At 53.3% G+C, this 19,714-nt stretch overlaps 2 long non-coding RNA genes across 2 annotated transcripts in view; one reads left to right on the plus strand and one right to left on the minus strand.

The window, feature by feature from the left end:
• The window catches only part of LOC141409995 (uncharacterized), a 32,643-nt gene extending 17,307 nt beyond the window's left edge, over window positions 1–15,336 (plus strand). Inside the window, exons 2-3 of the long non-coding RNA XR_012433176.1 lie at window positions 14,782–14,954; window positions 15,137–15,336. This is a non-coding gene — a long non-coding RNA (uncharacterized lncRNA). The remainder of the gene's footprint in view (window positions 1–14,781; window positions 14,955–15,136) is intronic.
• Window positions 15,337–15,367: 31 nt separating this feature from the next.
• Window positions 15,368–19,685, minus strand: LOC135970056 (uncharacterized). Its single transcript, XR_010585499.1, has 3 exons — window positions 19,332–19,685; window positions 18,180–18,374; window positions 15,368–15,472 (listed from the first exon to the last, which is right to left on the minus strand). It is a non-coding gene; the product is annotated as an uncharacterized lncRNA (long non-coding RNA).
• Window positions 19,686–19,714: the final 29 nt, after the last annotated feature.

A 19,714-nucleotide genomic window follows, 5' to 3' on the forward strand; every position in this document is an offset into this window, starting at 1 on the left:
TGCCCCTGTTGGCTGGCCAAGCAGCCTCGCGACAGTGTGCTCAGTGTGAACGTTCACGGGGCAGGCCAAGGCTTTTGTTCCAGAAACACTGACTTCGGAAACGGCCGGTGGTGTGTGTTGAGCATGGCAAGAAAGACTTACGTGTGTTTAAACTTCTTGAACAAAGCAAGCTGACGTTTCGAAGGCTAATGACTTTGCTATGATCAATGTTCAGGAGAAAATAGGGTTTGATGAAATAGAAAGATAGGAGTGGCAAGTGACGTGCTTGTGCCCCATATGACTAAGCGATGACCTGGCCCTTCCACACCAGGGCCTCTGAGCAGCCAGCGTTGCAGATACTGGGTCAATTTAGATGGGACTCCTGGAACTGTCAGTCCCCTGGGAGAAACACGAGTTCTGTGTGCCCACGATCATGGTTCCCGCTACTGTGTCCAACAATGTGCCGAGTTCCGATTTCAGCATCGGGGCAGACACAGCCCTGAACACTATCACCGACCTAAGTCCGTGTGTGCCCCACCAGGCGGGCGCCGGCTGACGCTAACCCGAGGGCCCCGGCCCTTTTTATCTACCAGTGCGCTAGAAACAGCCTTTTACAAATACCATGAATGAGAGCTTCTCGTTATTCCCCCCACCCCCAGAAAATTACGTTTTTAGACTCTGAACATTTTTTATCTCATTCTCAAAAAAGTTTTACCGCCTCTTCTTCTGTGTGGCCACCGGCGGGGACGTAGCGTGGCCAATACCCCGGGAGTGCCCGTGAGTACCTGCAGTGCTGAGGAGGGCTGGGCCGCACTCTCTGTAAATGCTGAGCCTACATTTCTTTAAGCCTCCAGTACCCATTATGATGAACCCCTGCCTTGATGCTGAGGGTAGAAATTGAACCGAATATTTTATAATTGTAGTCATTGTTCTGAACGCACCATTGCACTTGTTATCTCTTTGGTCTTGGCTGTTGACCTCATTTTCCCCTTTGTAAATTGGGGATGTTAAGTTACATCTAAGGCAATATTGGGGCTAGTTGAGTATTTTGCCAAGAGACAATAATAAAACATACAAATATATTCTTCTGGTTTTTTGTTTTGTTTTGTTTTGTTTCTTTGTGAGACAAGGTCTTACTCTGTCACCCAGGCTTGAGTGCAGTGTTGCGATCTCGGCTCACTGCAGCTTCGACCTCCTGGGCTCAGGTGATCCTCCCACCTCAGCCTCCCGATTACCTGGGACCACAGGCACGTGCCGCCATTCCCGGCTATTCACGTGGGAGTCTGAAGATGCGTACCTAATGCAGGAAGCATTTCATTTTTTTTTAATTTTAATGTCTAAAATTTTTCACTAATTCTCAAGTTTTAATTTTTCTTGTGCGACTTAGTTCTCAGGAATATTTTTCAGTTTTTCTTTCTTTCTTTCTTTTTTGGAAACCCTTGGCATGAAACTTATTTCTGGCACTGGTAAATAAAAAAAAGTATTTAACATACAGCACCTATAGTAAGTAATGCTTAGCACTCGTTTCTTGCTTTTCTGAGCATCTTAAACTCTCTTCACTTTCTTTGCGAAGGAAACCTGCCCAGGTTTTCCCGTGTTCACTGGCTTTGGGGGCAACTTTCACCTTATTTTTGGCAGTCACTAATCTCTGACCTAGATGTTGCTTCTGTTTTCCCAGTGACGGGTGTCACGGCTTTGCTGCTGCGGGGCGGGCCCGGCTCTGGGCTGACCTTCGCGCTGGGAACATGAACATGAGTGTCTTGTTTCAAAGAGGGGATTCCAGCATGGCTTTCCCTGCTCTTTCACCAGCTTTACCTGAATTTTTGGGTCTGTGAAAGTTGGATGGGCAATGGGAGGGATTGAAGCTTCTTTTTTCCCTAATTGTTACCTAATTGGATCTTGCCCAGAGGGAATGGGTGGAGAATTTGAGAGCAGTCACTGCAGTTAGCTGAGCATCTGAAAGATGTGGGACAAAGCTGGTGTTGAGCTCCCTGTGACTTTTTTTATTTTCAAGTTTCCACACAAAGCATAGGTCCTTGTGGCATGTGATGTACACTTTCAGGCATGAAAAAAATCTCTCTTTAATTCCAGGGTCCTCCGCTATAAATAACTTTCTATTTGTTGTTTTTCAGATTGTAAATATGTAACAAATGTGTAGGGTCAAAATTTGAAAACCAAAATACGTGAGGCAAACACCCCACAAATGATCAGTTCCACCCCCTTTGACTTCCCTTGGAGGGACTGTGTGATTTATTATGCGATTGTTTTAAATTCAGTTTTTCATTCATTCGAGTTCCTCAAAGCTAGGTTAAAAAATTTCATTTTCTTTCTTTTCTTTTCTTTTTTCTTTTTTTTTTTTTTTGAGACAGGTCCTCACTCTGTTTCCCAGGCTGGAATGGAGTGGTGCAATCACGATTCACTGCAGCCTCCACCTCCTAGGCTTAGGCAATCCTCCCACCTCAGCCTCCTGAGTAGCTGGGACTACACGTGCATGCTACTGTGCGCATCTAATTTTTTTTTATTTCTACAGAAACGAGGTCTCCCTGTGTTGCCCAGGCTGGTCTCAAACTTCTGGGCTCAAGCAGTCCCCCTGTCTTGGCCTCTGAAAGTGCAGGGGTTACAGGGATGAGCCACCGCGCTGGGCCTTAAGTTAACTGATTACAATAGAGAAAGAACTGGAGCGTGTAGTTAGTTGAGGCTCCCGTTGGCCAGGCACAGCCACCTTGGTAAGTGTATGTGTGTGTCCTCATTGCCCTTCTGATCCTGAGCTCCGAGAAATGAGGCTGTCTTGGGAGTGCTGTGGTTCTAGTCTCGTGATGGGTGAGTGACGCCGGCCGATCAAGGTCACCCTGGCGAATGCAACAGCTGCTCGGGAGCCAGGACAGGGATGAGAAAGCTGCTGAGGGTCCCTCTGTGGACCCCTGAAGGGAGAGGGACCTAGATGTGAACATGGCAGCTGTTTTCTCCAGAGTCCTGTTTACTGACGGCCAAACAGGATGAATCCTGAGAAGGTTTGGATTTGGGTCTGAACTGGGCTTGTCTGGCTGTAGAACAGGAGCTGGTGACGAACTCAGGACATGAGGGCATGAGGCGACTTGATGTGGATGGCTCCGGGTCGCTCCAGCCACTGTCCTGCAGCCGTCAGAGGCTGAGGATGGGTGGGAGCGTCTCTTCCCTGTCTGGCCACACCCTCTGTGCCCTGTGACTCATGGCCTGGCCCTGGGCAGCATTTATGTTTGGGGTCTGTGGATGGCTCCAGTTGTTCAGTAAATTCGGTGATTCTCATGGGGTGATTGTGCCCCAGGGGATGTTTGCACCGTCCAGGGAGGTTTCTGGTTAGAACTGGGAGAAGGGATGCTCCCAGCCTCTGGGGCTGGAGGCAAGGGACGCTGCGGAATGTCTCTCCAAGCACAGGGCGGGCTCCATAGTAGGAGTCTGGCTCAGGATGTGGCTGTGTTGTGCCCAGGACGCAGCCCTGGGCGGATCTGATGTGGTGAAGTCATCATCCTCAATCGTGATTTCCTTCTTGCCAGCATTGATGCTTAGATGACGCCACAACCCCTCAGAATCTATGCGGTGCTGGTGAGTGGGTCTTCCGGGCAGAACAGAATGAATGAAATACCTCAGAGCAGGTGTTACACATTCTCAGGATATGGCTGCAGGGTGTTTCTGTTGGACTCCTTTCATTCCCTAGCACTGGCTGGTGCATTACTCTGTCCTGTAAGCTTGATCAGGTCACATCAGAAACACAGTAGGTGGGTGCCACGCTGCTGTCAGGTGTCACGAAGGTGACGGTGACCACAGCCTTGTGAGTAATTCCTTGTCATAGTGGCCCCACCACGGACCCAGGGGCCCGGCTGTGTTCGGTCTTGAGAGTTTTATGCTTTTCTGGGCAGGGTCTCCCCTGTCTTGAAGCTTCCCTCTCCTTTTTTGGAGACTGAAGGAAGGAGAAGAGGAGCGATAGGGAAGAGGGGAGAGAGGATTTGCAGCAATGTGGCCATTCCCACAGATTTCAATGTGGAGTTAAGGAGCCGAGACCTCCTCCACCTGCCCTCTTGTGTGCCTCAGGCACCAGGTTACACACACCCTCCGGCTTCCGGTGAGGGCTTCTTGGAGACGCAACCAGCTCCCCGCAGCCAGTCTTGGTCAGTCCTGAGCTAGGGTATTCCCCAGGAAAGGAGTGACATCACCTGTCTGAAAAGCCTAAGGAGCCCCCCACATGGTTGGTGGTGCTGACGGGGCCACATCCTGGGCACCAGACCAGGGAGTATCCCCCAGATGAGTGTTTCTGGCTGGCAAGCAGGCTGGCATTTGGATGGAAGTCCTGCACAAACTGCCATGGCCAGAGCCTGCAAGGCAGAGCCTGTACAGAGCAGCCCAAGAGCTGGGCATGTTCTGGGCCTGGGAGGACGTGGAGGCCATGCCATGGGGTGTGGGGGACCCTGCTCACAGCTCACCTCGTGGTCGCCCAGCACTGACCCATCCACCTTACCCTCCTACCCACCACGCTGTGAACTCATCTGCCACAGATCTCCACCCACTGTCCGAAGCCCTCGGCCCACAATGCTTCGGGTTGCACCAGGGCTGCAGAGCCTGGGTCACTCACTGTTCAACTCTCCTGGGGCAATGTGGGCCCGGCCCTGCGTCCCAACAGTAGCATTTCTGCAGCAGATGTGGGGATATTCACAGTAAGCGGGACAAGTCCAAGTCCATAAACAGTTGGTTTTGCCGCCAAGTGGATGACAAAAATACTTTGCTGTGTGGGGCCGCTTGGAGGTGGGAACAGTGAGCGTGTAGACCTGTCCTGCTGTTACCTTGGTTATCACGTTGAGGTGGAGTCTGGAAAACCCCGGTGCACATGGGCTTCGGAACCGCTCCCCTTTTTGACACCAGAACCCATTTCCCAGTGGAACCCCAGAGCAGCAACTCGGGCTCTTGCTCGCCTGTGTGGCTTTGTGTGTGGCTTCCTGCTGGTGAGCAGAGATGTGGCGTGGGGCTGAGTGTGGCCCACCGGTAATCCAGCTGCATGCCTCCTTCCCTGCCTGAGTGTGGAGGCTGCCTCTGCACGATGAAGGCTGTCACTTGGTGTGGTCCTTACAGCTGTGGGCCCCATCCCACTGGTCGTGGCCTGCCTGCAGAAAGCTATAGGACTGGCTTTGCCTTTCAACCTGCTGATCGCCCTGGCCTCCCTTACCCACGATGAGATGCCGAGAGCTGAGCTGTCCTGCTCGTGACTAACTCGCCACTGCCTACAACCTGCGCTGCTGCCTGCCTCACACCCACCCTGCTGTGCTGCCTGCAGGCCTCCCCTTTCACGAGGACCTGGGCTGTGCCCAGGCAGCCCCCTGTGTCGCTGAGGCCTGTCCTGCTACCGCACGGCCTCCAGAGCTCCCCTCGGCCCCTTGACCCGCATGAACCGGCTTCCCCTGGTGATTCAGGCCCCTTCTGTCCCTTCCTGGACCGCAGCGCAGGCCCTGGGGCTGGCAGGTGAGCACGCGGCACCCCCTGCTAACCGCTTGGCCCTGCTGCTTCAGGCTTACAAAAGCGCGTGCGACATGGCCGAGGTGTGAGGCCGCCGCCAGGAGCTTTGCATCCCCCTGTGTGTGGTGCCGGCCACGATCAGCAACAATGTCCCGGGCACAGAAATAAGCCTGGGCGCTGACACTGGCCTGAATGCTGTTGTCTGGGTAAGAGAACCCCGTTTCCTCCCATTGCTTTCTTTCACTTATTTTGGCAATTTGTTTCTTCTGTGCTAAGAATGAGCCAGATTTATTATTACTCTTCTCCACCCCCCACCCCCACTCTTTATTAGCTTGACTTTATGTCGGTCACACTGGACAGAACAGGGTAAATTTTGTAGCTTCTCTGCCTTAGGGAGAATCTGTCTTTATTGATTAAAAGTGAGATGATATATTCAGTTCTCAGGGTCTTGTCTCTATCGCACCTAGACTAGGGGAGCGGTGAGCACCATTTCTCTGGAGCCTGCCTCTCCTGCCTGCGTTGACTAGCGAGGCTGCAGGGCCAGCTGTGGGAGCCTGCAGAAAGGGGTTTGAGTGCCTGGTATGTACGAGCTCTGGGACACAGCCGTGTCCACTGGGGGCCGCTGCCTGGAACCACAGCCTTCCTGGTGAGACGAGAGGTTCTTGAGAGAGCTGAAAGCAAGCCCTCCTGGGCAGGTAGCTTCACCAACATGTGCTTTGGGAGGAGTGGATCCTGCCGGTCATGGGCGTGGTGCTGACACCCGCATGGTGGCCCCTCCGGTCCCTGATAAGCTGACCCACCTCTATGGTCATGAACTGGACATGAGGACCTGTGGGAGTTCCACAGGCCTTTGCTGCAGAGAGGGTCCTCACTCAGCTGCAGACGGGACGGTGGCCATCTTGGCAAGTAGGGTCGTATCAGTGGCTTGGCTGCCTGGTGCCTTCTGAAGAGCAGCCGCTGGCCTTTACCTTAGATGTTCACGTCCAAACCACCTCCGGAGTTTGCGGTGAAAACTCCCAGCCCTGTTGGAGACTCCTTAGTTCAGCTTGGCACAGAACCTCGGAAAACAGCAGTTCTGTTCCGGGTTCTTCAGAACTGACTTCCAGTGCAGGGAAGGGAGCAGAGGGGCCGTGAGGTCGGCTGCAGCCTCCTGTGCCGCACACTCGAGCTGAGGGCCATCTCTCTCCTGGACTTCTCCTTGTTGCGTTCCCTGGTGCTGTGCTGGCCCAGTTCCCTTGCAGAGGCTGGCCCCGACTCGTTCCCTGGACTTTCTTGGGCCCCGTGCTTGACCCCTGTTCATTGAATGCCATTGGGTTCCAGCCATCGCTGGCTTCGCTCTCCTTTAGCACCTTGTAGATGTCCACACATGCGGCGCAGCACTACCCCGGCCAGCGGCTGTGCTTTGCTGCAGGTCCCTTGCTGTAGCAGGGGCGGGACCCCCACCCCCTGCCCCGTCTGGCCACCGACTTCAGTAGAGGCTCGGCTGTCGTGAGGGATACCAGTCATGGGAAAACTGGTCTCCCTGCAGATTCACAGAGCAAGGTGGTTCTCACAGAGAAGTCAGTGGCTTTTTTCTACCTTAACGCTGTAGCAAACGCCACCTTATCTTTCACCACCAATTTATAGTTCTTTACACCCACAGAGCAAAGTGCTGGTGATGTTTGAACTGTAGCCTGGGGCTCTCGCTCCCATGGGACTCCTTGGGGAATTTCCTAGCAGGATCGTGTGTGTGCCCTTTCAGGGGGTTGTATCTGCCAGGCGCATCCCATTGTGTGGCAAGAATGGCTGAGGTCACAGGCTCTGCCTGACGAGTGCCACTCACAGCTGCTGTCCACGCAGGGCCATGCTTGGGATTGGCCTTTTTCTTGTCAGTGCTACTTTGACTAATTGCCCGAGTCACGGCTGGAGTGACTTGCTATTTTTAGAAGCTAATTCAGGCTTCAGATGCCATCTAGGTAATGAGGAGAGAGTTCAGGAAAGCTGTATCTAAGCTCCAGCAAAGGCGGATTCTTCCATCCCAGCTGTCACTGCGTTTACACTGAGAGGAGCACACGGTCGTGGGCGTGGCTCAGGTGTCAGGGCTGCGCTGTTCCACGCACCCACAGCAGCAGCCTGGCGGGACCAGAACGTAGACACTCTTGGGCACAAATCAGCCTCTTGGGAGAGCTGCTTTGCCTGCAGAATTCTTTTGCTATTAAGCAATGGATGTCATTCTTTGAATGAGTGACAGTAATTCCCCACCTCAGGATGGGCTGCGGGGGAGATTCAGTTGGAAAAATAACCCATGAGGCTTTGTGCCTCTGAGGATCCTGATGCCCCACCCACATTTTCCTTCCCATGCCCAGGATTCTCTAAGACAAAGGGCAAGTCTTAAAGCCTTACGGCATCTTAAGTCTTAGATCGCAATTAGAGACCCACCCAGTACAGGTGGAACAGTGAAACCCTCAGAATTCTACACTGGCCCTTCAAGAAGGCAGTTGTGGGCTCTTTGGACCCTTGACGGGTTTCTGTCCTCCGTCCTTCCTAAGCACAAAGACGGGAATTCTTCCCATTGCCTGTTTCTCTCCCCATCTCGGCTTCTACACAATGCAAAGTGGCCCTCTAACTAGAGCCCGTATTCAGTTTTGAATACATCAACCAATTATTTTGGGAAGAAAAGAATCTGTCAAAAAACGAAGTATAGGTTGGAATGGTTGAATCAAGCCTATGTTTATTCAACAAAGTGCGCTTTTAAATTTCATCCGAGGTACTCAAGTGAAAATTTCCCAGTGGGTGTTAAACTTTCATGCACAGACTCTCATGTGGCTCCCAGTCTCAAGTCCACACCCCCACTTCATGTTTTTACTCTTGGCTGAGTCCCATGGAGGCCGGTTAGGGAATCCTGCAGGATCAGCCCTTGACCAGGACGGACGGACGGACGGACGGACGGACAGACGACTGGCTGAGGAATACTGTGCTTATGTCATTCAGAGACAAGTATTTCTTGAGCGCCTGCTGTTTGGGCTCGGCCGGGTCCTGTTGATGGTGCAGTGGTGTAAGCCCAGCCCACAGTTCCTGCCCTCATGGAATTTGCAGCCTAGTGCGGACTGCAAGTGAAATAACCACGAGGTAACTGCAGGGAGAGACACCGGGGTGATTTCTATGAAGAGAGGACATGGGGTGCCCCGAGAGCCCCTGACAGAGGGAACTTTGCACTCCTAGAAACCAGGCGGCGTTTTCCTGAGGAAATGACATTTCCCTCTGGGTGAGAGCTGAGGAAGGTGCCTGTGTGTGTCCCGTGGCCGCTGAGACCCTGACCACACACCTGGGGCTGGAAAATAATACTCACTCTCCCACAGCTCTGGAGGGCAGGAGCCATGGACTGAGACCAGAGTGTTTGCTCCAGGAGAGGCCCTCGTGGCCCATTCAGGTGCGCAGAGCTGCGGGCCTTGCACGCCTTGTTCCCTGGCGCCGCCTCCTCCCATGTGGGTGTGCAGCATCCTGCTCCAGGGCCTTCAGCCTCTGCACCCCTCATCTGCCGATGCAGGTCGTGGCACTTAGGGCCCACCTGGGTTGTCCTCAGAATTCACCTTTATCACCGCATGAGGGAACAGTCCCAGGTTCCAGGGATTGGGACCGGGATTCCTTTGGGGGTCGGTCTGCCGCCCATCACTGTGCCTGAATGTGATGCACACAGCGGCCAGCATATCCAGAGGCCCCAGGAGGACCTGGGGTGGCTGGAGCTAGAGCGGGACCTGGTGTCAGAACCAGGCGGAGCAGGGAACCTCGAGAAAGGCTTGACGTGTACTTCAAGTGAGCAAAGAGTTTTCAATGGATCAGATGAATGTTTTTTATAGATAGCTCTCCAGTCTGTGTGAAAAGATTGGAGGGTGCCGGGGTGGGAGCTGAAGCCCAGGTAGAGGCTTTGCAGAGGCCCCGCGAGGTGGGGCCCAATAGCCACCCCTTCTCCTCCCCTTAGCTATTGGGAGCCATGGTGGACTCATAGCCTGTTTAAGATATTGTGAGTAATATCGTCTCCCCCTCTGGAAATAATGAACTCTTTCACAGACGGGTGTACACCTTCAGTGTATTGCTCAGGAAACAGTGATATAATTCTTAAACATCAAGAATCGATTGTCATAATTATCAATAATACTATTAATTAATATTTTACAATATGGATAATTATTTTAAATAGATGATGGATGACAAAAATTAATTTTTAATAATTATATCATTTATTAATGTTACTAATTTTTAATATTTTTTTTTGCCAGCATCACTTAGTATTGATTTAAGTAAGATTAATTGTTGATATCATTATTTTATTAATAGTGTTAATATTAATACTCATCGTTAATATTCTGAATCAGTATTAATATTTAGTATCTTTGTCATTATTAATGTCGATGATTACTAATTTTTATTATATTTATTAATAATTAATAGGCTTGTTCCTCATATCCGGCAGGGAGAAGATGATATTACTCCCAATATTGCAGAAAGTGTACATTCCTCTATGATGTTTTTCCTAATAACCAGAGGGTAGAGGATGACATTATTGAAACTACCGCAGTGTGTGTACATCCTTTCGATCATCTTGTTCCTTCTATCTAGGGTACGAGAGGATGATATTACTCCCAATATCGCAAGGGGCGTGGATCTCCACTGTGATATTTTCCCTCACATCCAGCCGGGGAGAGGAAGATATTAGTAAAAGCCAGCAGGGAAGAGGAAGATATTACCCCCAATATCACAGGGGTGTACATCACCTTGTGATATTGTTCCTTATATCCTGGGATGGAGAAGATAATACTAGTGGCAATATCGCAGGAATTTTACACACCCACTGTGCTATTGTTCCAAACAACATGATATGACTCCTAGTATCACAGGGGGAGTACATCCTCCTGTGATATTGTTTCTTATATTCAAGGGGAGAGAATGATATTACTCCCAATATCGCAGGGTTTGCACACACCTCCTGCGATATTGTTCCTAATATCCCAAAGAGGAGAGCATAATATTACTCTCAATATCTCAGCAGGTGTACACCTCGTTTCTAATATTTTTCATAATATCCAAGATGGGAGAGGATGATAAGACTCCCAATATGCCAAGAAGTGTATAGCCGCCTGTGATATAGTTCCTAACATCCAGGTGGGGATAGCATGATATTACTGCCCATATCGCACGAGTGGTAAAACCCCTTCGATATTTAGCCTACGATCCTGTGGGGAGGGGATGATATTACTCCCAATATCGAAGAAGGTGTACACCCCCCTGAGACACTGCACCCAATATCCATGTTGGGTGACGATGACAATATACTCAATATCACAAGGGATGTACACAAACCCTGGGATATTTTTCCTTATATCTAGAGTGGGAGAAGACACTATTACTCCCAATAACACAGGGACTGTGGCTGTATACCCCTCCTGTGATATTATTCTTAATATCCTAGGGAAGAGAGGATGATACTACACCCAATATCGCAGGGGGAGTACACCCAGCCAGTGATGTTGTTCTTAATGTACTCCATCTCCCTCCACCAGGGATATCGTTTCTAATATCCAGGGGAAGAGAGGATAACATTATGCCCAATATTGCAGTGGAGTGTACACACCTTCCGTGATGTTGTTCCTAGTATCCAAAGGTAGAGACGATGATGTTACTGGCCATATCGCAGGGGGTGTACACCTTTATGTGATATCGTTTTTGACATTCAGTGGGAGAGAGGATAACATGAATCCCAATATCGTTGAAGGTGTACAGACCCCTGTGATGTAGTTTCTAATGTACAGGGGTAAGACCAGAATATTGCTCTCAATATCACAGGGGGTGTAACCACCCTGCCCCCTGTATGTTGTTCCTAATATGCAGCAGTGTGGAGGCTGATAGTACTCCCAATATCCCAGAAGGTGCGCCCACACCTGTGATAGAGTTCCTAATATCCAGCGGGAAAGAGGCTGATTTTACTTTCGATATCGCAGTGGGTGTACACCGCCCCCAACCCCGGGGTATCGTTCCTAATATCCAGGCGGGAAGAATATGACATGGGTGATAATATCGAAGGGGGTGGACACCTCTTCTGTGATATGGTTCCTGATATCCAGGGGGTGAATGGATGATATTACTCCCAATAAAGTAGGAACCGTACAGCCACCCTGGGATTTTGTCCTTAATAACCACAGGGGAGAGATGATATTACTACCAACATTGCAAGGGGTGTACACACCTCCTGTGATATTGTTTCTTATATCCAGGAAAGGAGAAGATGGTATTACTAACAATATTGAAGAGATATACAACCCCCATGGGATATTGTTCTAAAGATACAGGTTGAAAGAGGATGAGACGCCATCCAATATACTAAGGGGTGTACACCCCACCTGTGATATGAATCGTAAAACCTAGAAGAAGAGAGAATGACATTGCTTCCAAAAACACACGGGGTGTATACCCACCTGTGATATTGTTTCTGTCATCTAAAGGAAGAGATGATGATACTACTCCCACTACCGGAGAAGGTACACACCCCCCTATGATATTGTTCCTCATAACTTGTGGGGGAGAGCATGATATTACTTCCAGTATGACAGTGGCTTGACACCCAGTCTGTGATATGGTTCTGCACACCAACTCTGTGCCCCTCGTTTCCCATGCATTCTCTCCACACTTTTGGAACCTCGTGGGAGGCTTTGTCTTTGGTTACAGATGAAGAGACGAAGGGTCTGAGAGGTTAAGCAAGTTTGTTACTGGAAAGCGGTTCCGATCCAGACTTCAAGAGAGGTTTCCTGGATCTCACAGAAGAAAGAATTCGGGGCGAGTCCATAAAGTGAAAGCAAGTTTATTAGGAAAGAAAAGGAATAAAAGAATGGCTACTCTGGCTGGGCGCAGCGGCTCACTCCTGTAATCCTATAACTTTGGGATGCCGAGGAAGGTGGATCACCTGAGGTGAGAAGTTCGAGACCAGCCTGGTCCAACATGGCAAAACCCTGTCCCCATTAAAATACAAAAAATTAACTGGGCGTGGTGGCAGGTGCCTGTAATCCCAGCTACTAGGAAGACTGAAGCAGGAAAATCGCTTGAACCCAAGAGGTGGAGGTTGTAGTGAGCCAAGATCATGTCACTGCATTCTAGTTCGGCCAACAGAGCAAGACTCCATCTCAAAAAAAAAAAAAAAAAAAAAAAAGAGAAAAGAAAGAATGGCTGCTCCATAGGCAGAGTGGTGCCAAAGGCTGCTGGTTGCCTATTTTCATGGTTATTTCTTGATCATACGCTAAACAAGTTTTGGACTATTCATGAGTGTTCCAGGAAAGGGGTGCGCAATTCACAGAACTGAGAGTTTCTGCCCTCCCTTCTGAGACCACGTAGGGTAACCTCCAGATGTTGCCATGGCATCTGTAAACTGTCGTGGCGCTGGTGGGAGTGTCTTGTAGCAGCTAATGCATTATAATTAGCATATAATGAGCCGTGAGGACAATCAGAGGTCACTCTCGTGGCCATCTTGGGTTTGGTGGGCTTTGGCCGACTTTACTGCAAACTGCTTTATCAGCAAGGTCTTTATGACCTGTATCTTGTGCCGACTTCCTATCTCATCCTGTGACTAAGAATGCCTAGCCTCCTGGGAATGCGGCCTAGTAGGTCTCAGCATCCCTTTACCCAGCCCCCATTCAAGATGGAGTCGCTCTGGTTCACGTGCCTCTGACAAGTTGGCCTGGGTAGAGTGTTCTCTAGTGTGGTTGTTGGAGCTGTTCCTAGAAGTAAGAGGTATTTTCAGTAGGAAACAGGTCTCTGTTAGCCCGGGGACTGGCACTCTGCCCCAGTATGTCGGCCTCATTTTAGTGATGGCAAAACTGGGGCTCAGAGACATCAACTCCCTCATCCCGAACCCCCAGACTGTCAGTGGTGGGCTGGGGTTTGAATGTGGGGCTTGAAGACCCATCATCTCCTCTGGTCCCCCACTCTCTGCTGCCCAAGAGGAACAGGATCCCAGGATCCAGGCCCCTCATGGCACCAGTCAGGGTGGGTGGAGATGGGGAGGCAGAGTTCCAAAGCTCCCCAGGCTCTGAGGCAGGTCGGGGACCAAGAGCAACCCGGACCTGGGGGCCCCACCCCGAGAAGAATGGCTGCAGGCCCGGCCCAGTAGGCAGGAGGTCTGTGTCCTCAGTCAACGTGACGGCGCTTCCAGCTGCTCCAGCCAGGCCGTGCTGTCTTCACGTTTCCAATCATGCAGCCTCCTCTCCAATTCCCAAGCCCAACCCACAGAGACGGCGATCTGGGGTCTACATGAGGTTTGTCAGCAGCTCTGAGCTGCTGCTTCCCGCCAGCCGCACGGCCGGTTCTGGAAAGCTCTCTGCTGCCCCCTGGTGGGGAGGCTCAGGGTAGGGCTCTGGCTGCAAGCATGGGGTCCCAGAACCTCTTGATTCTGTCACCTCTGCTGGGTGGAAACCAACCCAGGACTGAACCAGCAGATGGGTGCCTGATTCCTTATTATCAGAGCTCCGCCCACTGGCAAGTCTCTCTCCGGACCTCAGTTTCCCCTTCCGTTAAACGAGGGGCTTGGGGGATACCAAGAAGGGGTAACTGCTTAGTGAGGATGGGAGGTTTCTTCTGGGGAGATGAATACATTTTGAAACTAGATGGCGAGAGTGGTTGCACAGGACTGTGAATGCACAAATGCCACCACATTAATTGCGTTGAAATAGTTAATTGCATGCGATGTGAAAGTCACCTCATTTAAAGTGTGTAAAAAAGGGGCCTGGGAGAGTGCAGTGTATGTGAGAATCACGTGGGACACCCATAGTCTCTGAACCTCGGTTTTCTTGCGTAAACTGGCAAAGAGACCGTGTGAGCCGTGTTCCCTGGGGCCAAGAGATTCCAAGAAGGAAAACCTGGGATTCCTGGGACTAGGATGAGGGCCAGGGGCCGGAAGGGGAGGGGCATGTGGGGATGGCTGGGGTCAGCCCAGATAAGGCTTTCAATACTGGGTAGCAGCGTCTACACAGGCGGAGATCCCTGCATCTCACTTCCTGCAGGGCTGACCAGTGGCCAGAGGTGGGACTGGCCAGGCTCGGCCCAACCAAATCTGAGAGCAGAGGACACTGAGTGAGGGATCCCCTTCGCCACCCTCACTGGCCTGTGGCTCTCCTGACACCACAAGAGAGGTCCAGGAGCTGACTTTGGGTCCCAATGGGGGACACCATCCAGGCTACAGGCTGGCAGGGTGGTGTGGTGGTCAGTGTACTGGGCTCTGCGTCTCTGCCCCTACCTGCTGTGTGACGGTGGACCAGACACCTAACCTCTCTGTGCCTCTATTTCTTCAATGGTGAACAGGGACACTAGCAGCCCCCACATCCGATCACAGTGGCCTGAAGGTTAAAGGCAACGGCGGCACGAGACGTACAGTAAGAGCTCTGAGCAGGGAGAGCAGGGAGCTGCCCAGGGAGTTCCACCACCATCTCCCGTCTGGCCGCCGAGGAAACCGAGGCTCATGGTGACCTGGCCAGGTCTGTTGGACTCAGGGTCCTTCTCATCCCCAAGATCAGAGAGCTGTCACCAGGGAAGGAGCTGGCCCGTAGACACAGCCCAGGAAGCACACAGAGAAGGATGCCCTGGGGACTTCGGTATGTTATTGCAAAAAAAACATTTATTGCTATTTGAACCCTGCTTTCATGCCTCCATTTCCCAGAAAATGAGCCACGGAGACACCAGGAGAGGCAGGAGACCATCCTCCTTGCACAAAACCCATTCCCTTGTATGCTGTCCTCAGCGAGGGTGGCTGAGGGCCAACCAGGGGGCCCACCCGCAGAGTGGCAGAGGAGGTAGGTTGACCCTGCAGATGTTGAGCTCTGTGGTGAAGGTCCTGGCCTTCTGGTAGAAGAGGATAAACTTCTCACAGTCCAGGAGGTAGTTGTGGGAGATGGTGGCCGGCTGCGTGTAGGTCTTCAGCTGTGCCCTTCTTGTTGCCCAGGTCCATGGCGGCTGCCAGGGCCAGCTGGTAGTACCCGGCTGCATCAAACGGGTCCTGAAGGGGACAGGCCATGCTCAGCAAAAGGGGGACTCGGAGCCCGTCTTCCCAGAGGCCGTTCCTGTCTCCAGGTCATTCCACATGTCCAGCCAATGCTGGCTCACCCCATGAGCCCCGAAGCCTGTGACACTGCTGTGGTCTCAGCTGCAGGAGGTGGGGATGACCCTGACACCCCTGGAAGCCTTCCTGAGTGTCCCTACGCCCCACTCACCCCAAGCCTCCTGCCCCAGTCCCACCCTCTCTGTAGGCAGTGGCTGCTTTCCCCATGGGCTGAGGTCAGGGCAGATCCTGCCTGCTCTGACAGTTCCATGCAGGACTCGTGGCTCCAAGCCACAGCAGGGGCACAGCGTTGAGTGACCCAGGCTCCCCTCTGGCCCCTGTCCATGCTGACCATTTCCAGGCCCTCCACGGGACAGGCCAGGTACAAAACCATCTCACAGGTGTCCTCTCTGGCAATGTTCCCTGAAATATTGATGGAGTGTGACTCCCCAGACATCCACTCCTGTTTTCAATGCATCTTTGGCTCAAACTCACCATCCCTGGGTTGGGATGCCGTTTCCCAGACCTCCTCCTTGACCCTCCCATCCCCCACCTGGCACCTCTTCCACATGGGGGTCACCCAAGGGACCTCTCTAAGACCCATGCCTGGCCTGTTCCTCTTTGCCATCTCAAGATGGCTCCCAGGGCCAATGAGAAAGTCCAAGATGCAGCAGTCCATTCCCTCACTGCCCCGCCCCACACACAGAGCAGGGGCGTGAGAAGGTCCCGAGTCACCGCCACTGCTCATCCAATGGCCCCCGCCCAGCCGAACACTGGACTCTGTGCTGGGTGTGTGGCTGAGCCTAACGTCCTTGATCCCAGTCTGAGGGACCTGGGAGTGAACACTGACCACACAGGGTGGCCCGGGCTGTGGCAGAGGGAAGCCCAGGAGACCCCAGACTCAGCCGGGGGTGGAAGGCAAAGGCTTCCTGAAGGGGTGGGGGCTTCCCAACTAAACAGGAAGGAGCCAGCCAAAGCATATGTCTCTGCGTGTGCTTGTGTGTGTGCCTGTGCGTGTTTGTGTGCCTGTGTGTGTGCACGTGTCTGTGTGTGGGCGCCTGTGTGTGCATGTGCATTTGCGTGTGCATTTCCATGTGCCTGTAGTGTGTGAAGCAGCTAATGAGCAGCAGGCTGAGCCAGGACACATCTAATCCACCCTATTCCAGGGCTCACTCTCACGTGTAGACTAAAGGGGACCCCATTTTAGAGGCAATCGGCAAAGATGCCCATTTACCTCTGCTTCTCTGCCAGCCTTCCAGGCCCCATGCAGCCCGGCTTTTTCTCCCACTCCTCTGGGCCCTGGGTCCAGGGTCTCCTATACAAGGAGGAGGGTGTAGCCTTGGAAAGACAGCCGCCCTTGGGGAATTCTGAGGGGGCCTCCCTGTGGGAAGCTGGCCTGCGCTGACAGCATAGTCACGATGAGGCCCAGAGGGCTGTGCATGGGAAGGAGGTGAAGGAGGCCTCTGCCCCTCGACCCCAACCGTGGACTTTGGCCTTTCAGGTACTACTTGGCCCTTTCCTTTCTCCTGGACAGGGGGAGTGGGCGGCAGGCTTGACCAAGTGAGATAAAGGCCTCTTCTGGGAGGTCGGTCCCCTTGGGTCCCAGGAGAGACCCTGGGCAGTGAGCAGTGTCCCTCTGGGTCTGACACTTGGCACCTCCCTGTCTGGCTGGGACTTGGGAGGCCACAGGGACCACTTCTGATCACCAGGTGTCGCCAGCACTGGGCAAGGGCCTCCCGGGCAGCCCCAAGCCTGTGGTGGGGGATACGGGGCAGGGTCTTAGGGCTGCCCCAGCTCCTCATGTTGTTCTAAGGCCCCCAAGATTTTGGCCCCTGGACTGGAGTGCCCTGGCCTCTCAGCCCCTAAGGAGCACTGACGAGGTGCCGGTGCGATGCTGAGGAGGGGTGGTGCCTGCTGGGCAGAGGGGTGGAGACACCCCAGGTCTGAGTCTGCCAGTCCCAGCTCTCTACCCCTGCAGGGCTGGGGGCAGAGGGAGCACAGCACCTCCCCTCAAGACAGACCCGACCCAGCAAGGTCTCAGCCTGGCTGGCTGGGCCCCCGCCCCACTACACCTGCCCTAAGCTGGGGTTTCCCTGTCTGTGAACCCAATGGTAAGACACTGGGGTCCCACCCAACCCTTCCTGGGTGGTGTGAAGATTCAAAGTGTCTCGGGACTCCAGGAAGGAGTTACTCAGTGCAGGCTGGCACCCTGGGCAGGCTTCCTAGAGGAGGCGCCAGGATTTGGGTTGGATCTTGCAACGTGGATTCAATGTGAGGATGATGCCGTCCTCTGAAATGTCCTTCTCCCAACCCTGTTTTCTTTGTTAAATGCAACTTGACACTTGACTGTCAAGACTCAGTTTGGTGTCACCTCCTCCAGGAGGGCCCCCCTGACTACAATCCTCCTCCTTTACCCAGAGGCCACCATTGCCCACTCATGTGTCAGCCTCCCTGGCTGAGACTGAGTTCTTGAGGGTGGGGCCTGGCCATCTTGGGAGCTTGGTTGTATCTGCTAACCTTGCCGGCTCCACCAGCTGGGTGCAGAGCTCCAGGGAGGCCACTGGGCCATTCCTAAGGAAGGCTGGAACCCAGGCCTCTGGGGTGTGGGTGGAGATCCCACTCCAAGGGGTCTGGGAACACCCCGTGCCCTACCTCTGCCACCTACCTTCAGGTCATAGAAGATGATGTCACCGAGAACCAGATACATGTTCACGTAGTAGACGGTCTCCTCGTCGAACTCCAGCGGTGAGTTGCAGAGCTACAGGGCCTTGAGGTAGAAGTGCTCCACCAGCTTGCCATGGCCCAGCCGGTGGTGCAGGGCGGCCAGCCGTGGTAGGCCATGCGCTCGTTCACTGGTCCCCTGGGTGCAGGCCAAAGGTGCAGGTGTGAGGACGTGGCTCCCTGGGGCAGGGAGGGCTCAGGCCCCTCAGGAGCAGGTATGCAGACCCCGGGGCTGCATGCCTGGCTTGCCTCCAGGCACCTGTGGTCACCTGGGCAGCTCTGGCTGTCCCTTCCAGGTTCCCAGACTCACTTTCCCATGTGCAAAGCAGAACTAATAAGGCCTGCCCCTGTCTACTGTGAGGCTTTGGAAAGTCGGACTTGGATGGCCCAGTTCTGTGTCTACACAGAGCCACCTGCCTTTGCTCACTGGTTTTAACCAGGAGAACCCAAAAGCCATGCAGTCCAGGTGCTCCTGGGCTCCCCGGCTCCAGGCAACCCACAGACGTGACATCCGACTCCTCCTGGGTGTGGCACGATCAGAGCCCCCTACCTTGGGGAGTCAGCTGCACACCTACTGTGTAATGGGCCACGGGGCACAAGGCGCTGGGGCATGTGGCCTGCCTAGGGTTCCCTGTCTCTGGAGGGGGACAGACGACCCTGGCACAGCACCAAGGGATGCCCGGCCTTAAGGGGCAGACTGCTGTAAGGGGAACTGGGATTTTATCAGCCAGAGAGCTGTGTGGTTGATGATGGTGGGAAGGGCACAAGAGAAAGGGAATGTGCCACTCAGCCTGGCACAGGGACCAACGAGATGCCTGGCATGTCTGGAAGGCAGAGGGCACACTGGGCAGCCCTTGTGGTCAGCAACAGGAACAGGCAGAGGAAGCAGAGCTCAGGCAGGCAGGGAGCTCTGCACTGCGTGAGAGACCTTGGTCTGTGCCCCACAGCCGGACGGGGAAGCCCGTTGGGCAGATCTGCCTGCCTGGACAGGAGACCAGGAAAATCCAGCAGCTGTTTCAGCTCCTGGCCTGCAGACCTGGAGGCTGGGCTCTGGCAAAGTGTGGGTCCTGGCAGGGTGGGGGCTCAGGGGACTTACCCAGAGTGATGCTGAGTGCTAGGGCCATGTAGGCAAACTCCAAGCCCTCCTGGGGCTTCTCCAGTGTGGCCAGGAGTGCCACCAGCTTGTTGCACAGCTGAAGCTGCAGCTCCACCTTGCGGTTGCCCGTAGTCAGTCCAGGGGCAGGGCCTGGTCCTACCACACAGGCAGGTGGGGTCAGGTTTCCCACAGCACCCACCTTGCCCAGCGCCCTCCTCAGAGCTCAAACATGTACTTGGAGCTTCCCATGCCCCAGCTACCCCTGCACCTCGACACAGCTCTGTGCTCTGGGATAACACACAGTTCAGACACCAAGTTGGGGGCTGAAGAGTCACCTGAGGCCCATCCAGCTACACCCAACAGCCTCAGACCAGCCTCTCCCA

The sequence above is a fragment of the Macaca fascicularis genome, chromosome 3, assembly GCF_037993035.2.
Source record: "Macaca fascicularis isolate 582-1 chromosome 3, T2T-MFA8v1.1".
NCBI lineage: Eukaryota > Metazoa > Chordata > Mammalia > Primates > Cercopithecidae > Macaca > Macaca fascicularis.